The following is a 17,690-nucleotide window of genomic DNA, read 5'->3' on the forward strand; positions in this document are numbered from 1 at the left end:
CTACATGGAGCCATTACTGCGGTAGCAGGTAATGGAATTCTTCTTTGGGATCTATGACCTGGTCGAGCAAAAATCCTGCTATTTCTTCTTGAATTGCTCATACGCGATCGGTTAGTAGGAGCTGATCCCGTACCTCCTTGAACTTTAAAGAAGGAGATCAATATGTATGTATTAGTTGTGTGTATATATATATTAGATATCGATAATGATGTAAAAATGTGAATAGTGTTCTGGCAAACGTACCCATAACTTTCTATCAGATCTGCTCCTTTCGGACGCCATCATGCAAATGTTCTCGCAACATAGTATGCACATAAATCATTCCCTGACAACTGCTTCATGGCCTTTACAAGAATAGAATTCAACCAGATAATAATTAATCAAGCATGATAACTAATGGTATTGAAACTAGAATTGAAGATATGGTAGCTAGCTAGTACTACTTAATTAATTATACCTTGGGTCGATACCAATACAACTTTTGTTTCCTTTGGCCTGGAACCGTTTTGATGAACTTCTCCCAAGCCCTGCCCGTCGGCAAAGAAAATGAATAAAGGAGTTATTAATTAGTTGATATCAGAAAATGATAAACTAAAGAGGCTGACATATAGTTCGATAATGATTGAAATTACCTGTTGACTATCCCCTTCACGATTTCGTACCGAGTAACTGGTTTAAGTAGCGAGTCTAGTACTTCAACTGTTCCATCTTCAACTTGAATGATTAACAAGATCCAGTGGAAACTGCATGCGCACACGTTTGCATGTATAAATTAAGAGGGCATGTGCATAACACTCATCAACTACCCTAAAACCTATACACTTATTAATTAACATCTAGCTAGTAAGCAAAAACAGAATTTGTAGTACAAGACAGTGTGACTCCCCCGAAGTTGTAAGGAAGTAATATATCTCGATTGGTATTTAGGCGCTTCAAAACTCTAGCAAGCTTTTCTCTGTTTCTTTCCGATAGAATTCCTTTGAACATGTCTCTTGATTAATGGTATTTGGGTCAATGAACCCAATGCCATAGCGTCCAGCTTTTTTCATTTCATAGATCTTCTTTCTGCATAATACCATAGAAAAGAATATAGTTAGGATAATTACAGGTAATGACCAACAAGCACTACAGCTAGCTTGAGACTTAAATTACACAAAGAAATCACTTATAGACAATAGCAATTGACGATAGATTTGTCGAGTGCGTATTGATTGAATGACTGAAACAGTTCTATAAACTCAACATACAGAGCATTCTCATGGAAGTAATGCTCTGCCTTGACTTTCACCATGAGGGACTCTCGATTGGTAGTCTTGGCAATTTTCATGTACCATTCATGCAATTCATACATTCTCGTTGAGAGCTTCTTGACCTCCTCAGGCTTGACCAAAGTTTTTCCGCGGGCATATTTTCATTTTAGTTCCTTCTCTGTAAAAGTTTCCATGGGCTCACGCTTTAGGAGTCGTTCTACAGTGCATCCGAACTTTGTAGCCTGCCTTCTATGATCGTCGGTTATTACCAGATGATCGGCCGTGCCAGTACTCATGTGTGTTGGTACAATGAGCGGGGGGATCGATTGCACCGTCTGTTCTCCTAGCTGGGGAACAATTTTCCTGCTTTTTTTGGCAGCTGCTTGGCTGGAGCTCGAGCTCGACTCCTTCTTTTGTTGTGCTTGATATGCCTTTCTAATATGGCACTCATAGTCTGAGTCAATAGGCTTGGGAGTTGGTGGTTGAGCCATACGAATAAAGTGGTCAATGGCATGCTCAGGCACTTTCTCCTTTGGTGGCGGTGGCGATTTCGGTCCAAAATGGGCATCCAATTAGGCCCTGAATTTGGCGTTGTTTTCCTCTTCAGTCATGTCGTAAGGCCTCTTCAAAAGAGGCGCAAGGCTTGGACCAAATTGGTATCTCTTGCCTCCTATACTTGTACCGCTAGCCGCCATAACTGCGGCGGCTCTCTTCTGTTGTTGCTTAGGCGGCGGAGACGGCTTACACGATGCCTGACTTGGAGGAGGACTGGACTGACGTGATGCTGGACTTGGAGGAGGAGGAGTGGGCTCACGCGGTGCCGGACTTGGAGGAGGAGGAGTGGCCTCATGCGTTGGCGGACTTGGAGGAGCAGGAGTCTGCAGAGGCGGTGGCTGACTTGGAGGAGCTAGAGTCAACTGCTGACGTAGTGGCGGACATGGAGGAGAAGCCGGCTGACGTGGTGTCGGTGGCCTTGGAAAGACGATGTGATCCTTTCTCCATAGAATGATATGATGTAATGCATCTCCTAGTGTGCGCTCGTCGTCACCTCCAGGAATGTCAAGCTGTAGCCCTCAATATTCTGCCACCACTTCATCAACCGTGACACGAGCATAGGCAGCTGGAATCAGATTGCAATGGAAGGTTGCTTCAGGGGGATTTGTATAAGCAATGCCGTCCGCCACCTTGATGGACATGTTCTTCATTTTGAAGTGTAGCTCACAATTAGTGTTATCAATGATGTCATCCATAGGATATCTATCCAGCAGTAGTGCCTCATCACCCAGTACAGAACCCACGCTGCTTCTCGTCATGGATGGGACGGTGCTATCCAATGCTAGATCTGCTAGCTGTTGCCGCCGCAGATATCCCCTTTCCTGGCTAAGTGAGTCAGTCTGCTACTGCTGCCGCTGGAATTGGAGTGCCAACTCTACGTGCGCTGATTCTAGGCCTTTAAGGCGTTCTGCCTCCTGCTTCCTCTGCTCCTCCTCCAGATTCCTCTTCTTCTCCTCCTCCATCTTCTTTCTCGCACGGCTTCTGTAGTCAGTGTTCCAGTCCGCAAACCCCTCATACCACGGAACAAAGCCTTTGCCTTTGTGTTCTTCCCGGGTGTTCAGGATTTCCCAGGGTGCTCATAAGCTCATCGCTCTCTCTGTTGGGCGTGAACACCACTGTTCGAGCCTCTTCTATTGCAACAAGTATTTTGAGGTGGCTCCTTTAAGGCTTGCCTTCTTCAAAACCTGGTCTGTCTTTGGGTCCAACGCCCCCCATGCGCATAGAACCAAGTCCTGCACCTGGGAGGCCAGCTCATTGTAACTGGACTGACCCCTGCATCCACCATATCTTGCTCAACCTTATCCCACTTAGGTCGGGCCACCGCGTAGCCACCTGGCCTCAGCTTATGGTAATGCTCCTTTTTGGCGGCATTGATCATGTTTATTCTCGACCGTTCCTTAGCTAATTCCGATTCCTTGAATTTCATGAAAGCTGGCCAGTGATCTCTTTGCTTCTCCAGTGTTCCCGTGAATTCTGGAGTCTTCTTTCCTCTTTCAACGTACTTGGCCCATATAGTTTTCTTGTGGTTGTTGAATGCAACCGCCATCTTTCTAAGAGCAGCGTCCTTGACTTTCTGCACATCTGCATCTGTGAAATGATCTGGTAGGGTGAAATGTGACATGAGAGATTCCCAAAGCAGTTTTTTTGCTCTTTCGTCAACAAAAGTAAGATCTGGACGTTGCTTTGCTGCCTTTTTCCATTCTTGAATGGAAATCGGGGTTTGGTCCTTTACAAGAACTCTGCACTGACGAACAAACTTGCCCACATTCTTCTTAGGCTCGCTAGGTTCGTCATTAGGTTTGATGGCATCGATGTTGTACTTTACGCCTTCCTTCAACTTTTTGGCCCGGCCTCGCATAGTCCTGCTCCCTGCAGACGATTTGCTCGATCCGGAGGGCTGAAAGAAGAAAGATCGATTCGTTAATATATATATGCAAAATCATTTAAAACACATGATGATCACCAGATGTCTGCTTCTATAAACATACCTCACCGGTATTTGCTATTTCAAGATCATCATCATAGTTCTGGACTTCATCAATTCAGTCGTCTTGATCGAATATCATATCACCCTCCCCGGTATTGTTCAGATATTGGGAGCCGTCATCTTCTTCATTCTGATCACCTGACCGGCTCAGGGAGCGTATGAGCTCGAACATAGCCTCTTCTCCTTCTCTGCCGGTATTGTCCGCCATAGCTTTTATTTAACTAATCCAGAAGAAATATAAAACAATTTAGTACGCATCTCAAATAATAGTAGATAATTGATATGCATCTCAAATAATAGTAGATACTATGTATGCATCTCGAAAGATAAAACTAAACTAAATCATAGTAGATAATTAATATGCATCATCGAATATAATCTTGAATACATCGTCTTGAATATTATCGAATAACATATATAATCTCTAATACATCATCTCAAATATTATCGAATACATCACTAGCTAGCTAATATAGATCGAATACTATCGAATTATCTAGTTCACTCGCGGTTCCTGAGGCGCGGGCGCTGGACACCCAAAAAGAAGGAACTATCACAGGATCATAGCTCGGGTGAGATACCCGAAGAACCTGCCAGGTATTGGAGAACCTGACGTCCATAACAGCCATGTAGCGATGGACATGCTCGCCCTCCTCCCTGACACAGCGATGTACCACCTCCGGCTGGGCCGGCTCCCTCCGCACTGGAAGTGGCCCACACGAACACCACCAAAGGAGCTCCGAGTCAATGACGGGACCTGGGGCTGGGTTCCTCACCAAGCGGCGCGCCCCTGAAGGTAGCACCTCCCAGTGCCAGCCCGGCGGCGCCCAGTCCTGGACATGGCTCCTCTGAAGCAGGACGTCGTCGCGAACGGGTCGACGACGAGGATGCGGGCCGGGCATCGTTGACATCGAGAACAAATACTATATGCAAATGTAACATTTTTCAAATGATTGAATTGTGATTTCTTATATACAAATTTAAAAATGATATCGTTGCATATGTCAAAATTCATCTATAACTAAAAGTATAAAAAACTAATTCATCTAACATTTGACATTAATCTAACATTTCTATCTAATTCATTTAACATTTGACATTAATATATCTAATTCGATCATCTAACAATTTGACATTAATCTAATTCATCTAGCTAAAACTTTGACATTAATTCAATTCATGTAGCTAAAACTTTGAAATTAATCTAACATTTATATAGCTAAAAGTATAAAAAACTAAAAAACAGAAAACAAAAAATAATTAAGAAAAATGTGTGTGTGTGTGTGTGTGTGTACTATGTGTGCGGGCGCGGGCGAGCTCGATCGTATGATCGAGGGCGCGACCATGGCGCAGGGGGCTCACAACGGGCGACCGGGGCGGTGACGGGGGGCGGTGACGGGGCGGCGGCGAGACGGCGACGACGGGCACGGCGACGGGGACGGGTCGGGGCGGCGACGGGGACGGGGGCAGTGACGGGGATGGCGACGACGCGCGATGGGGGCGGTGACGGGGACAACAACGGCGATGGCGCGCGATGGGGGGCGGCGGCAATGTCGAAAGCAGAGAGGAAGAGGGAGAAGAAACTGAAATTTTCGTAAGTGCTATTTATAGGAGGGACATTTAGTACTGGTTGGAGCTACCAACAGGTACTAAAGGTCAAATTTGGCCAGTCCAAGCGGCGGGAAGCGACCCCCTTTAGTACGGGGTCGTGGCTGCAACCGGTACTAAAGACCCCACCTTTAGTACCGGTTGGAGCCACGACCCGGTACTAAAGGGGGTGCGCTGGCCCAGGTGCGGTGTGCAAGTTTAGTCCCACCTCGCTAGCCGAGGGGCGACCGCACTGGTTTATAAGCCCCAGTGCGGTAGCTCTCTCGAGCTCCTCTCTAAGCAGGCCCTTGTGGTCTAAACAATATGTGATGCCCTGTTGGGCCTACTAGGCTAGCGGGCCTGCATCCTGGCCCAACTACAGGTTGGGTTTCTAGTCGTATGCAGGCCGCTGTGCCCGAGTAGGCGGTTTTTGTCTTTTCTGCTTTATTTATTTCTGAGTTGTTTTTTGCTGTATTTAGAATTCCTTTGTGAATAATTTTTCTTTAGGTACAAAAAATTACAAACTTTCTGTTAGTGCCAGCAGTTTACAAATTTGAATAGTTTAAATTTGAATTATTTGAAATTTGTGTGAATCACTAGTTTGGGAATAACTTTACTTTAAAAATAGATATTTCAGTGATTCTTTTTTCTTATGTTTAATATTAGTGTGTTTTATCATTATATTCAATTTGGTAATACTTAGGTTATTAAAAAAATGAAATGCCTTTGTAACAGATGAGTTTTCGTCCGAAACCCTGATACTTTGAAAGAGATTGTCCATTTTGTACACGAAGTGGATCCAGTTTTTGCCGTAACCCTCTCTACTTGCTTGCACATGCTATGTGGGTGAAATGATGATACCATGCCAACTTTCAACCTTTTTAGAGTTCATTTGTAGCGCTTTTCAATTTCAGAGTCATTTAGCTCAAAAAAATCAGTAAATGCATGAAAAATAGCAAATGATGTCAGAAAGGGTTGAAAGTTGATGACATGGCTTTGAATGGTGCATACTGAATGCACAAAAAGTCTGGAGTTGTAGTAAGTTAAAAAAATGAATTGCCTTTATAACAGATGAGTTTTCGTTTGAAACCCTGATACTTCGAAAGAGATTGTCCATTTTGTACACGAAGTGCATCCAGTTTTTGCCGTAACCCTCTCAAATTTTTTGCACATGCTACATGGGTGAAATGATGTCAGAAATTTCAGGGTCGTTTAGCTCAAAAAAGTCAGTAAATGAGCTGAAAATTAGCAAATGATGTCAGAAAGGTACACATTTGTCCGAAGCACAAAAGTACACGTTTCAAATGCAAAACACATAAGCACCCTAAATATTACAAAGATTCCCTACTGTCTTTGGGTGTGAAACTTTTTCTTTGCATGTGTCCCTTTGCGCCGTAACCATGGACAATCTTCATCATTTAACTAGATGCTCGGGTCAATATTCACTATGAAGGGAGCAATTTCATGAAACTTTTCATAATCTTCTGACATGTCTGTCTTGTCATCCACTCCCACGATGTTTCTTTTCTCTGAAAGAACTATTTGGTGCTTTGGCTCATCGTATGATGTATTCGCTTCCTTATCTTTTCTTTTTCTCGGCTTGGTAGACATGTCCTTCACATAGAAAACCCGCGCCACATCATTGGCTAGGACGAATGGTTCGTCTGCGTATGCAAGATTATTGAGATCCACTGTTGTCATTCCGTACTACGGGTCTTACTTTACGCCGCCTCCTATCAAATTGACCAATTTGCACCGAAACAAAGGGACCTTCAAATCACGTCCATAGTCAAGTTCCCATATCTCCTCTATGTAACAATAATATGTGTCCTTTCCCCTACTGGTTGCTGCATCAAAGCGGACACCACTGTTTTGGTTGGTACTAATTTTATTTTTTATTTTTTTGAGCAAAAACAATGGGGAAGGCCCACACTGTAACTCTCATTTTCATTTATAACATGGAACAATTACATATGGATGTACATGGTGGAGAAAAAGTGGTAAAAAAAATATCTACAAATAGTCTAGCCAACTTTGCATGCCCTCCTTCAAACCAGGTTTAGCTTTCTTTATGATCATGCTGAAGTGTTCCTTAAAAGTGGCTATACAATGTGCCATATTCTTGACCTTGTGATCAAAGATGATGCCATTTCTGTGCTTCCATGAACTCCAACATCCAGCAATCAGACTCTCTTTAAAACAACCATATGTATTTTGCTTACTCCCCTCCAGTAGCATTTGCATGAGGTTATAATCAGTGTCCCATTGGTAACCAATGCTCATCCAGAAATTTCGGCTGAAATTACAGCTAAAAAAGAGGTGCATTAGATGTTCATTAGGTTCATCATCACATAACACACACTTACTTGTCTCAATGTAGAAATTCTTCTTGTTAAGTAGGTCTCTAGTATTTAATCTGTCTTGTAACAGGAGCCAGAAAAAGAATTTCTGTTTGGGCAGTGAACATGACTTCCATATCCATTGATAAGGTTTAGGAGCATCAGGAGGATTTCCCATGATTTCAAGATATATTCTTTTATTAGAGTACTTAGTACTACCCCAATAAAATTTCCATGAGTCCGGTATTTGCTGGTTATCTCTGCTATTGATCAGATCTCTGAGATTGTTACTCTGTTGCACTGCAATAGAAGACATAGGCAAAGAAATAATTCATAGAAGTCATTGTCCTCCATATTGCTGGCAGATGCAAGAGTGATGTCAACATTTTTTTGCATAGGAATATAGCTGAGGCATTGACTGGGAAAGTGTATGAGAACATCATTTATCTGACCATAGCTTAATTGTATTACCACTACCAGCATAGCAGATGGTCATATCTTTGAAGTCTTGCAAAATAGAGCAACAATCTCTCCACCAAAAAGATCCCACCTTGGTAGCGAAAGTAGGTATCTCATCATTGCCATAGTAATTGTTCCAGATAAGGTTAACCCAGGGAGTATCATGCTTATTAAAAAAAATTGAAAAGGAACTTTGTAAGCAGAGTTTTGTTTTGTATTCTCAGATCAAGCACTCCCAGACCCCCTACTTTTTTTGGCAGACAAACATTATCCCATTTGACAAGGCAATTTCCTTTTTTATTAATGTCTTTGCCATACCAAAGAAAATTTCTACCAGAGTTTTCAAAATGATCCAGTATGGTGAAAGGTACTCTGATGCAGCACATAGCAAAAATTGGAAGAGCAGCAACAATGGATTTGAGATGAACCAGTCTCCCAGAATATGACATCATGGAAGCAATGCCAGATAGCCTGTGATCAAGCCTTGATACCATTGGCATCAAATCCGATACTTTAGGCCTTATTGATCCCATTGGCAGATCAAGATATGTGAAGGGCATGGCTTCCTTTTTACAGTTAAAGGCATTTGCCAGATCCTGTGCTTTATCCTCAGAGATATTGATTGGCACCATAGAGGATTTACTGTAGTTTACTACAATCCCAGTGAATTTGGAGAAATTATCAAGGATCTCAATGAAATTCCTAATTTGATTCTCATCAGCAGGCAGGATAACTAGGGTATCATCAGCATACTGTATGATGGGGTAGCATTCAGTATAACTGGTCTCAGTAGGTAAAGATAGTGTACTATTTCTCCATGCTTCATTAACCATGATTAGCAATAATTCTCCAACCATAACATACAGCAAGGGGGAAAATGGATCTCCTTGCCTAACACCACATTTGCATTGAATGCACTTACCTGGAACACCATTAAGGATGACATAGGTAGTGGCAGTAGATAAGATAGATGAAACCCATCTAATCCATTTGCTTCTGAAACCCAGATGCTTCATCATGAATAATATGGCCTTGTAGTTGACCTTATCAAATGCCTTAACAAAGCCAATCTTGAATATAATGATTTCTTTCTTGGATTTGTGGCACATATGTATGTATTCAAAACTCCATGCAAGGCAGTCTTGAATATTCCTGGTCTTAATAAAGCCATATTGATTCTTTCTAACTCTAGATATAATAATCTATTGTGCTCTGTTAGCAAGAAGTTTAGTAAGTATTTTGATAGGCATACTTACAAGGGATATGGGCCTATAATCATCAGGAGTTTCAGGGCTATCATTCTTAGGTATCAGAGTTACGTAGGCAGTGTTAACAGGTCCTAGGGAAACAATTTCATTGTGGAAATCATTAATGAACTTGTAGAAGTAATGCTTGATGATATGCCAACATTTCTTCATAAATAGTCCATTGAAACCATCAGGCCCAGGAGATTTGTCATTGGGCATTTTATTGATGATATCATCAATTTCTTCATTGGAGAAAGGCATGTCAAGATCATAGAGGTCATCATGCATAGCAAGATGGGATATATCAAAGTTTTGTGTGCAGTTTACTTCAGTACCAATCCTATCCTTGAAAGATGCCCAAAGAATAGCAGCTTTATGGTCATGATCAAATACTTGTTGTCCATCAATTGTCATAAGCTATGTGATGTAGTTGTGCCTAAATGCATAAGTAGCAATGGCATGAAAAAACTTGGTATTTTCATCCCCAAGGTTTGCCCATCTGATGTTTGCCCTAATTCTCCAATATATTATCTTTGCCTCCAGTAACTTATTTGTATGATTGATGAGTAGAATCCTAAAATTCCTTTCCATCCTAGATAATGGCCTTTGTTCCTCAAGACCATCAATTAACTTCACATAGAAACAACAATTATCAATGATTTTGTTCAGTTGGGAGTATTGCTTTCTCCATGTTTTCAGACCTCTTCTAATGGCTTTGAATTTGGAGTTTAAATTTTTAGCAGAATCAGAAAAATGAGTGGAATTATACCAATGTTTATCCACAGTTTCACTGAATCCACTAAACTCAGTCCAATATTCTTCAAATCTGAATATATGACTTTTTGGGATGTTGCTGTCAATTTGAATTTTGATAAGAACATGGTCAGATGAAATTTTTGCCAATGGAATAGCCATGGTAGATGGATGAGCAGAAGTCTAGTGAGAGCTAGTAAATATCCAATCTAGTTTTTCCAATAGTGGAGGGTCTTGTTTATTGCTCCATGTGAATGATCTTCCTTTGAGTGGGATTTCAACCAGATCCAAATTGACAATGATATTGTTAAAAGTCATCATACTGGCAGGATCACCACCTGGTTTGTTCCTATTATCAGGGCTTCTTATAAAATTAAAGTCACCAAGTATCATCCATAATTTAGACTGGTTCATATTCAGACTCATAAGCCAGTCAGTGAATTCCAATTTGCCTTCAGAGCTGTTAGGCCCATAAACATTAGTGAGATACCAGCAACTATTATCCAAATTAGAAGTAAACTCAATGGTGATCTGAAAGTAGTTTTGAGATATTACTCTGCCTTTCATTATGTTACCATTCCAAATAGTAATAAAACCTCCAGAGCTACCATTGGATGGTGAATAACAAAATTGGTTGAACCTCTTGGGACAAAAGTTCTTGATGTATGCATTGTCAAATATTTCTCTGTTGGTTTCTTGGAAAGTCATAATGCAGCATGCACTTTCATCTATTTTCCTTCTAATATCATTTCATCTAGTTGTTGAATTAATACCTCTCACATTCCAGTTTAAGATATTCCAACTTTTATTCATAGCAAATATATAGATGGATGCATTGAGGCATATTATGAAAAGCATAATATGTACTGCCGGTGGGTCTGATATTGCTATTGCTGCAACAAGTGTCATAATCATAACAACAACCACTAAATATCAAGAGATGGTAAATTGCCAGAAAGAATATAACCCAACTGACCAAGCTCACATAACAGCATAAGATTATGACAGGTTGTCCAACATAATAGAGGTACCACATAGTATAATTATTACATACCAAACTGAAAGCTGATGCACACGGGCATCCAAATGACATAGTAGAGCAAGCAAAATGCAAGGAAATCATAACTAGATGGCAGTTAGGGGAGCCACCTAGGCCCTCAAGATAGCAGCAGAAACTAATCATCAGGGCTGTCATGGTGTAGTGCGTGGTAACTAGGACAGTAAGTACATGTCATCTTCAATAGCGGCGTCATGCATGGCACGTGTCTGCAACCAACCGACGAAAGTCCTTGTTTGTTCATGTGTAATCTAGTCTTCAGACTGCTCCGGGTATTTGGAGCTTAGAATATTCTTGTGTTCCATATAAGGAGCCACCAAGGCGGAATTTTGTAGAACTGTGTAGTGTGCTTCAGTGAGAGAATGCCCGTCCATACATATTATTTGATCCGGTCCTAGTGTGCCATTTACACCCAGTCTGCCCTTATGCCGTGATTCACGAACACCAATCGGCTTAAGGTTAGGAATAAAGTCAACACAAAACTCAATGACCTCCTCATTTTCATGGCCCTTGGAGATGCTTCCTTCTGGCCTAGCACGGTTATGAACATATTTCTTTAAGACTTCCATGAACCTCTCAAAGGGGAACATATTATGTAGAAATGCAAGACCTAGAACGACAATCTCTTCGCATAGGTGAACTAGTATGTGCGTCATGATATTGAAGAAGGATGGTGGGAACACCAACTCGAAACTGACAAGACATTGCACCAAATCATTCTCCAACCTTGGTATGACTTTTGGATTGATTACCTTCTAAGAGATTGCATTGAGGAGTGCACACAGCTTCACAATGGCTAATCGAACGTTTTTGGTAGAAGCCCCCTCAATGCAACCGGAAGCAGCTGCGTCATAATCACATGGCGGTCATGAGACTTTAGGTTCTGAAACTTTTTCTCTACCATATTTATTATTCCATTTATATTCGACGAGAAGCTAGACGGTACCTTCATACTGAGCAGGCATTCAAAGAAGATTTCCTTCTCTTCTTTGGTAAGAGTGTAGCTGGCATGACCCTGATGTATGTCATCCTTTCCGTGCATATATTGCTGGTCCTGACGTGCCTCTGGTGTATCTTTTGTCTTCCCATACACGCCCAAGAAGCCAAGCAGGGTCACACAAAGATTCTTCATCACGTGCATCATGTCGATTGCAGAGCGGACCTCTAGGCCTTTCCAATAGAGAAGGTCCCATAATATAGATTTCTTCTCCCACATGGGTCTGCGTCCATCAGTGTCTTTCGGAACAGATTGTCCGCCAGGACCCTTTCCGAAGATTACCTTCAAATTCTTGAACATATCATGTACATCATCACCGGTACAGTGGCGAGGCTTCGTCCGGTGATCTGCCTCACCTTTGAAATGCTTGCCTTTCTTTCTTACGGGATGCCTGCTCGGAAGAAATCAACGATGTCCCAGGTACACATTCTTGTTACAATTATCCAAATATATACCGGCGGTATCATCCAAACAATGCGTGCATGCTTGGTATCCCTTGTTTGTTTGTCCTGAAAGGTTACCGAGAGTAGGCCAATCATTGATGGTAACAAACAGCAACACATGTAGGTCAAATTCTTCCTATTTGTGCTCATCCCATGCACGTACACCTTTTCCATTCCACAGTTGTAAGAGTTCTTCAACTAATGGCCTTAGGTACACATCAATGTCGTTGCTGGGTTGCTTAGGGTTTTGGATAAGCACTAGCATCATAATGAACTTTCGCTTCATGCACAATCAAGGAGGAGGCTTATACATACATAGAGTCATAGGCCGGGTGCTATGGTTGCTGCTCTGCTCCCCCAAAGGATTAATGCCATCTGCTCTTAGATCAAACCATACGTTCCTTGCGTCACCTGCAAAGTCCTCCCAGTACTTTCTCTCGATTTTTCTGCGACCCGTCAGTGGGTACTCGCAACTTCCCGTCTTTCTTACGGTTTTCTCTGTGCATCACATCGACTTGCATGCTCTTTGTTTTGGAACAAATGTTTCAACCGTGGTATTATAGGAGCATACCACATCACCTTGGCAGGAATCTTCTTCCTAGGGCGCTCGCCCTCGACATCACCAGGGTCATCGCGGCTGATCTTATAGCGCATTGCACCGCATACCGGGCACGTGTTAAAATCCTCGTACTCACCGCGGTAGAGGATGTAGTCAGTAGGGCATGCATGTATCTTCTGCACCTCTAATCCTAGAGGGAAGAAAACCTTCTTTGCTTTGTACATACTCTCAGGCAATTCGTTGTCCTTTGGAAGCATCTTCTTTAACATTATCAGCAACTTTCCAAATTCCTTGTCGGATACACCATTCTTTGCCTTCCATTGCAGCAATTCCAGTGTGGTTCACAGCTTTTTCTTGTCAGCTTTGCAATTCGGGTACAACAATTTCTTGTGATCCTCTAACATGCGCTGCAACTTCTTCTTCTCCTTTTCACTTGCGCAGTTTCTCTTTGCATCGGCAATGGCCCAACCTAGATCATCAGAGGGCTCATCTGATGCCTCTTCTTCAGCTTCTTCCCGCATTGCCGGCTCAGCTTCTTCCCCCATTGTTGTACCATCATATTCAAGGAACCCATGGCCAGGATAGTTGTCATCGTCCTCTTCTTCTTCATTGTCTTCCATCATAACCCCTCTTTCTCTGTGCTTGGTCCAAACATTATAGTGGGGCATGAAACCAGACACAAACAGGTGGATGTGAATGGTTCTTGACTTAGAGTAATTCTGATCATTCTTACAGCCAGCACATGGACAAGTCATAAAACCATCCGCCCGCTTGTTTTCCTCAGCCGCAAGCAGAAAAGTATGCACACCACTAATGAACTGGGGAGAGCATCGGTCATCGTACATCCATTACCGGCTCATCTTCATTACACAACACTGAAAAGACCAAATTAATACAAGTTCATACATAAAGTTCATACACCACTTATTCTCATAAAACAACATACAAATAACTCTCTAGATAAAGCATTTAAATGCAACAACAAATGCGATCAAGATCACAACTAAGGTAATATTTGATCCAACAACATAATGATACAAAGCCTCACCATCGATGGCATATTTTCTAATCTTTCTAATCTTCAAGCGCATTTTCTCCATCTTGATCTTGTGATCATCGACGACATCAGCAACATGCAACTCCAATTCCATCTTCTCCCCCTTAATTCTTTTCAATTTTTCTTTCAAATACTCATTTTCTTTTTCAACTAAATTTAACCTCTCGACAATAGGGTCGGTTGGAATTTCCGGTTCACATACCTCCTAGATAAAAATATCTATGTCAACTTGATGGGCATAATTTGTCATAAACACGAAATGCAACAAATAGTTATAAAATAGAATATACCACATCCGAATCATAACCCGGACGAGGGCCGACGGGGACGGATATCAAAACCATGGCACTATGTATAACAAACAACATACGGGTAAGATAATTATACAAGTAGCTATATATCTAAATCACACAAACATGATTTTTTTTATATAATGAAGATAAGAACAAGAGGCTCACCACAACGTGGAGCCGGTGATGGGACGGTGCGGGCGATCGACGGTGGTTAGGACGGAGACGGGAAGGCACTAAGTAAACCACACCTACATATGCAAACTAAGAGTTATTTTGACCTCAAATTGCATATAAATCAAATACTACCACATATAATTCCTCCCAAAATAAAACCCACAAATCATTATACTTATAGAGCATTACAAGAGCTAATCTAGCAATGAGAGATGAAAGGACAAAGTTGCTAACCTTTGTGATCACTTGAATGGATGGGGCGCCTTCAAATCTTCACAATTTTTGGCAAAAATGGAGTGTGAGCTCGAGAGGAAGAGGAAGAAAACAGAGGATAGGAAAGGGGAAGAACAAAGCACTCAGGCTGGACGAAGGGGTTTATATAGGAAGACCTTTAGTACTGGTTTGTTAGACGAACCGGGACTAAAGGTGCACTTCTAGTTCCGGTTCATGGCATGAACTGGTACTAGAGGTGCTGGTGGGGCCGCAGCCTGACACCAGCCTGCCACCACCTCTTTAGTACCGGTTCATGGCACGAACCGGTACTAATGCGAGCCTCCCGCCTAGCCGTTGGAACCGGGACTAATGAGCTTCACATTAGGCCCTTTTTCTACTAGTGGGCGCTGGTCATCTCAGGCGTGCATGACGTTGCAACTCTCGAGGCAATCGCTTGTCGTGAGGCTCTCTCACTAGCTGAAGATCTCCTACTTCAAAACTTCGTTATTGCATGTGACTCAAAACATGCGGTTCAAGATATCAACAAAGGAATCAATGAAAGGTATGGATCGGTGATTAAAGAGATCAATCTTCGGGCGGAGAACTTCATTTGTAAGTTTCATTTTGAAGGCCGTGTGGCAAACAGTGATGCTCATAATCTAGCTAGATTTTCGCTTTCTCTAGGCCAGGGGCGTCATATGTGGCTAGGTCATCCTCACGACCCAAATTATATCCCACAATATATGGTTTTTGATCAAGAAAGTCGGCCTTTACACCTAAAAAACAAAGTCTCAAAAAATTAAGAGAGGGTCCAAATGGAAACCAGAGTGGAAAGGTTCGAACAGTGAACAAATGAGAGAGTTAGGACTTGGAAGTATGACGATTCAAGGGCTTTTGGAGCTTCATATTAGTATGTGGAAAGAAAATGCTTCACCTCACAAAGGTGGACTCAAAGGGATCTCACTAAAAGCTATAAAAGTGTCCTTAATTTTGCAAAACTTGTTCCTTGGAAATTGAGGTGTCAATGACCATCTTTCAAGCAGAGCACATTTTGGGACATACAATTGATTATCACTCCGAGAAAAAACTGGTCCCTTAAATCCATATGTCATGGATAATAAAAACCCATAGTGGAGGCTAGATGTACTTACATGCGTCAGTGCCTCAATGACATGAAATTTGTGGCGCCGGGCAACGGTACGGTGGAGGTGAGGATTGGTTGGGATGAGGTGTCGAGGAATAAAAGCACTAGATGTCATGTGAAAGCAAGGTGCGTTCAAAATGATGCAAATAAATAACAATACAATTAAACAACTCTTTTGCTTTCATGAAAACCAATTTTTACTAATCTTTATATGTGTTACGCTAAGTAAACATAGTTTTAGGGGGCTAGATCATTGATGTGTTTAAGGGAAATCAGAATATTTAGTTGTATCCAAACACCCTCGTGAGTCTCACATAGCATTGCACTTCAAAATCTCTACAGTGGTTTAAAGGGTTTTATAGAGTTTACCTCTAGAAGCTTTTAGAACATCTCTGGCCCATTCTTAAATATTTCTCAACTCCAAATAAACTCAAATTATTGGGAGCTAGAACTATCTAGCCCATCCCCTAACTCCAATAACCCCTTTTAAGAAAATTAGGAGCTCCTAAATCTTTAAACCCCTATGATTCTTTTTGGCATGCAAGAGGGAGTTTTCTTTCAAAACCCCACCTCCCCGCCGCCAAAGTTATCGCCGACCCCGAAGAGCTATGTTAATGATACATCATCTATTGAAGCATCATTTTTGCGCATAAAAGGCCTAGACGACAGTCTCTACATCGTGGCCATGTTTTTTCATCACCCGTTGAAGATGTCTAGTGCGGTAGAGCTGATTTGAGAGCTTCTCTAGCAGATCCTATAAATCACGGTACCGCAAATTTCGTTTCAAGAGATACTGTAAAATGATTCCACGGTACCGTGGAAGGCACGACAGAGCAGGCCCTTCTTACAATACTGCATAATTTAAGGGGGGTGCTACGCGTCTGCAGGCTGATCTTTTTAAAAGATCGGTCAACTTGCAGGCCGTTAGATCTGGCGCATCAGCGTCCTCCATCATTGCAACATAGGTCTTGTTGTAGAATTTTTTGTAAAAGAGGTTATGTTTTAGATTTTTTTACAACAAAGTCTTTGTTGTACATTTTTTTTTGCAACAAAGTCCTTGTTGTGGATTTTTTTTCGTCTTCACTTTTTTGTAACATAGTTGATATTGCGGGAGAAACTTCTGCAACGTTGGTGATGTTGCAGAAGTTGCAAAATAAATCATCAGCAGGCATATCACGTGGGACACATGTTGTGCGAGCAAGGCGGTGGACGGAGCCAAGAAATCAACCGGTTGAGGGGAATCGTTTCCTATAATTTAAACATAGAGTTGGCGCTACTATAGTTCGTCGGAAGTTCATCACACATTTGAACACACAAACTTAAGCATACTAGATAAACCTAATCTAAACTACTCTAGTCCTTCTTGACATGAAGATAATACTCAGCTGCGGAGTTGGAGAGGGTGAATGCGAGCTGGTAGTCCTACTTGGCTGCCTCGAGCCGCACGGCGCCGCCTTCTTCTCTGGCCGTGACCGCCTCATTCGCCTCGACGATCTCGAGCTCCGCCTGGCAGAACCACTTGGTGGTCGGCCAAAGGAGATCCCCGATGCGGTCGAACTCCCTCTGACTGCCGTTA

Source organism: Triticum dicoccoides, chromosome 2B (genome assembly GCF_002162155.2).
Source record: "Triticum dicoccoides isolate Atlit2015 ecotype Zavitan chromosome 2B, WEW_v2.0, whole genome shotgun sequence".
Lineage (NCBI taxonomy): Eukaryota > Viridiplantae > Streptophyta > Magnoliopsida > Poales > Poaceae > Triticum > Triticum dicoccoides.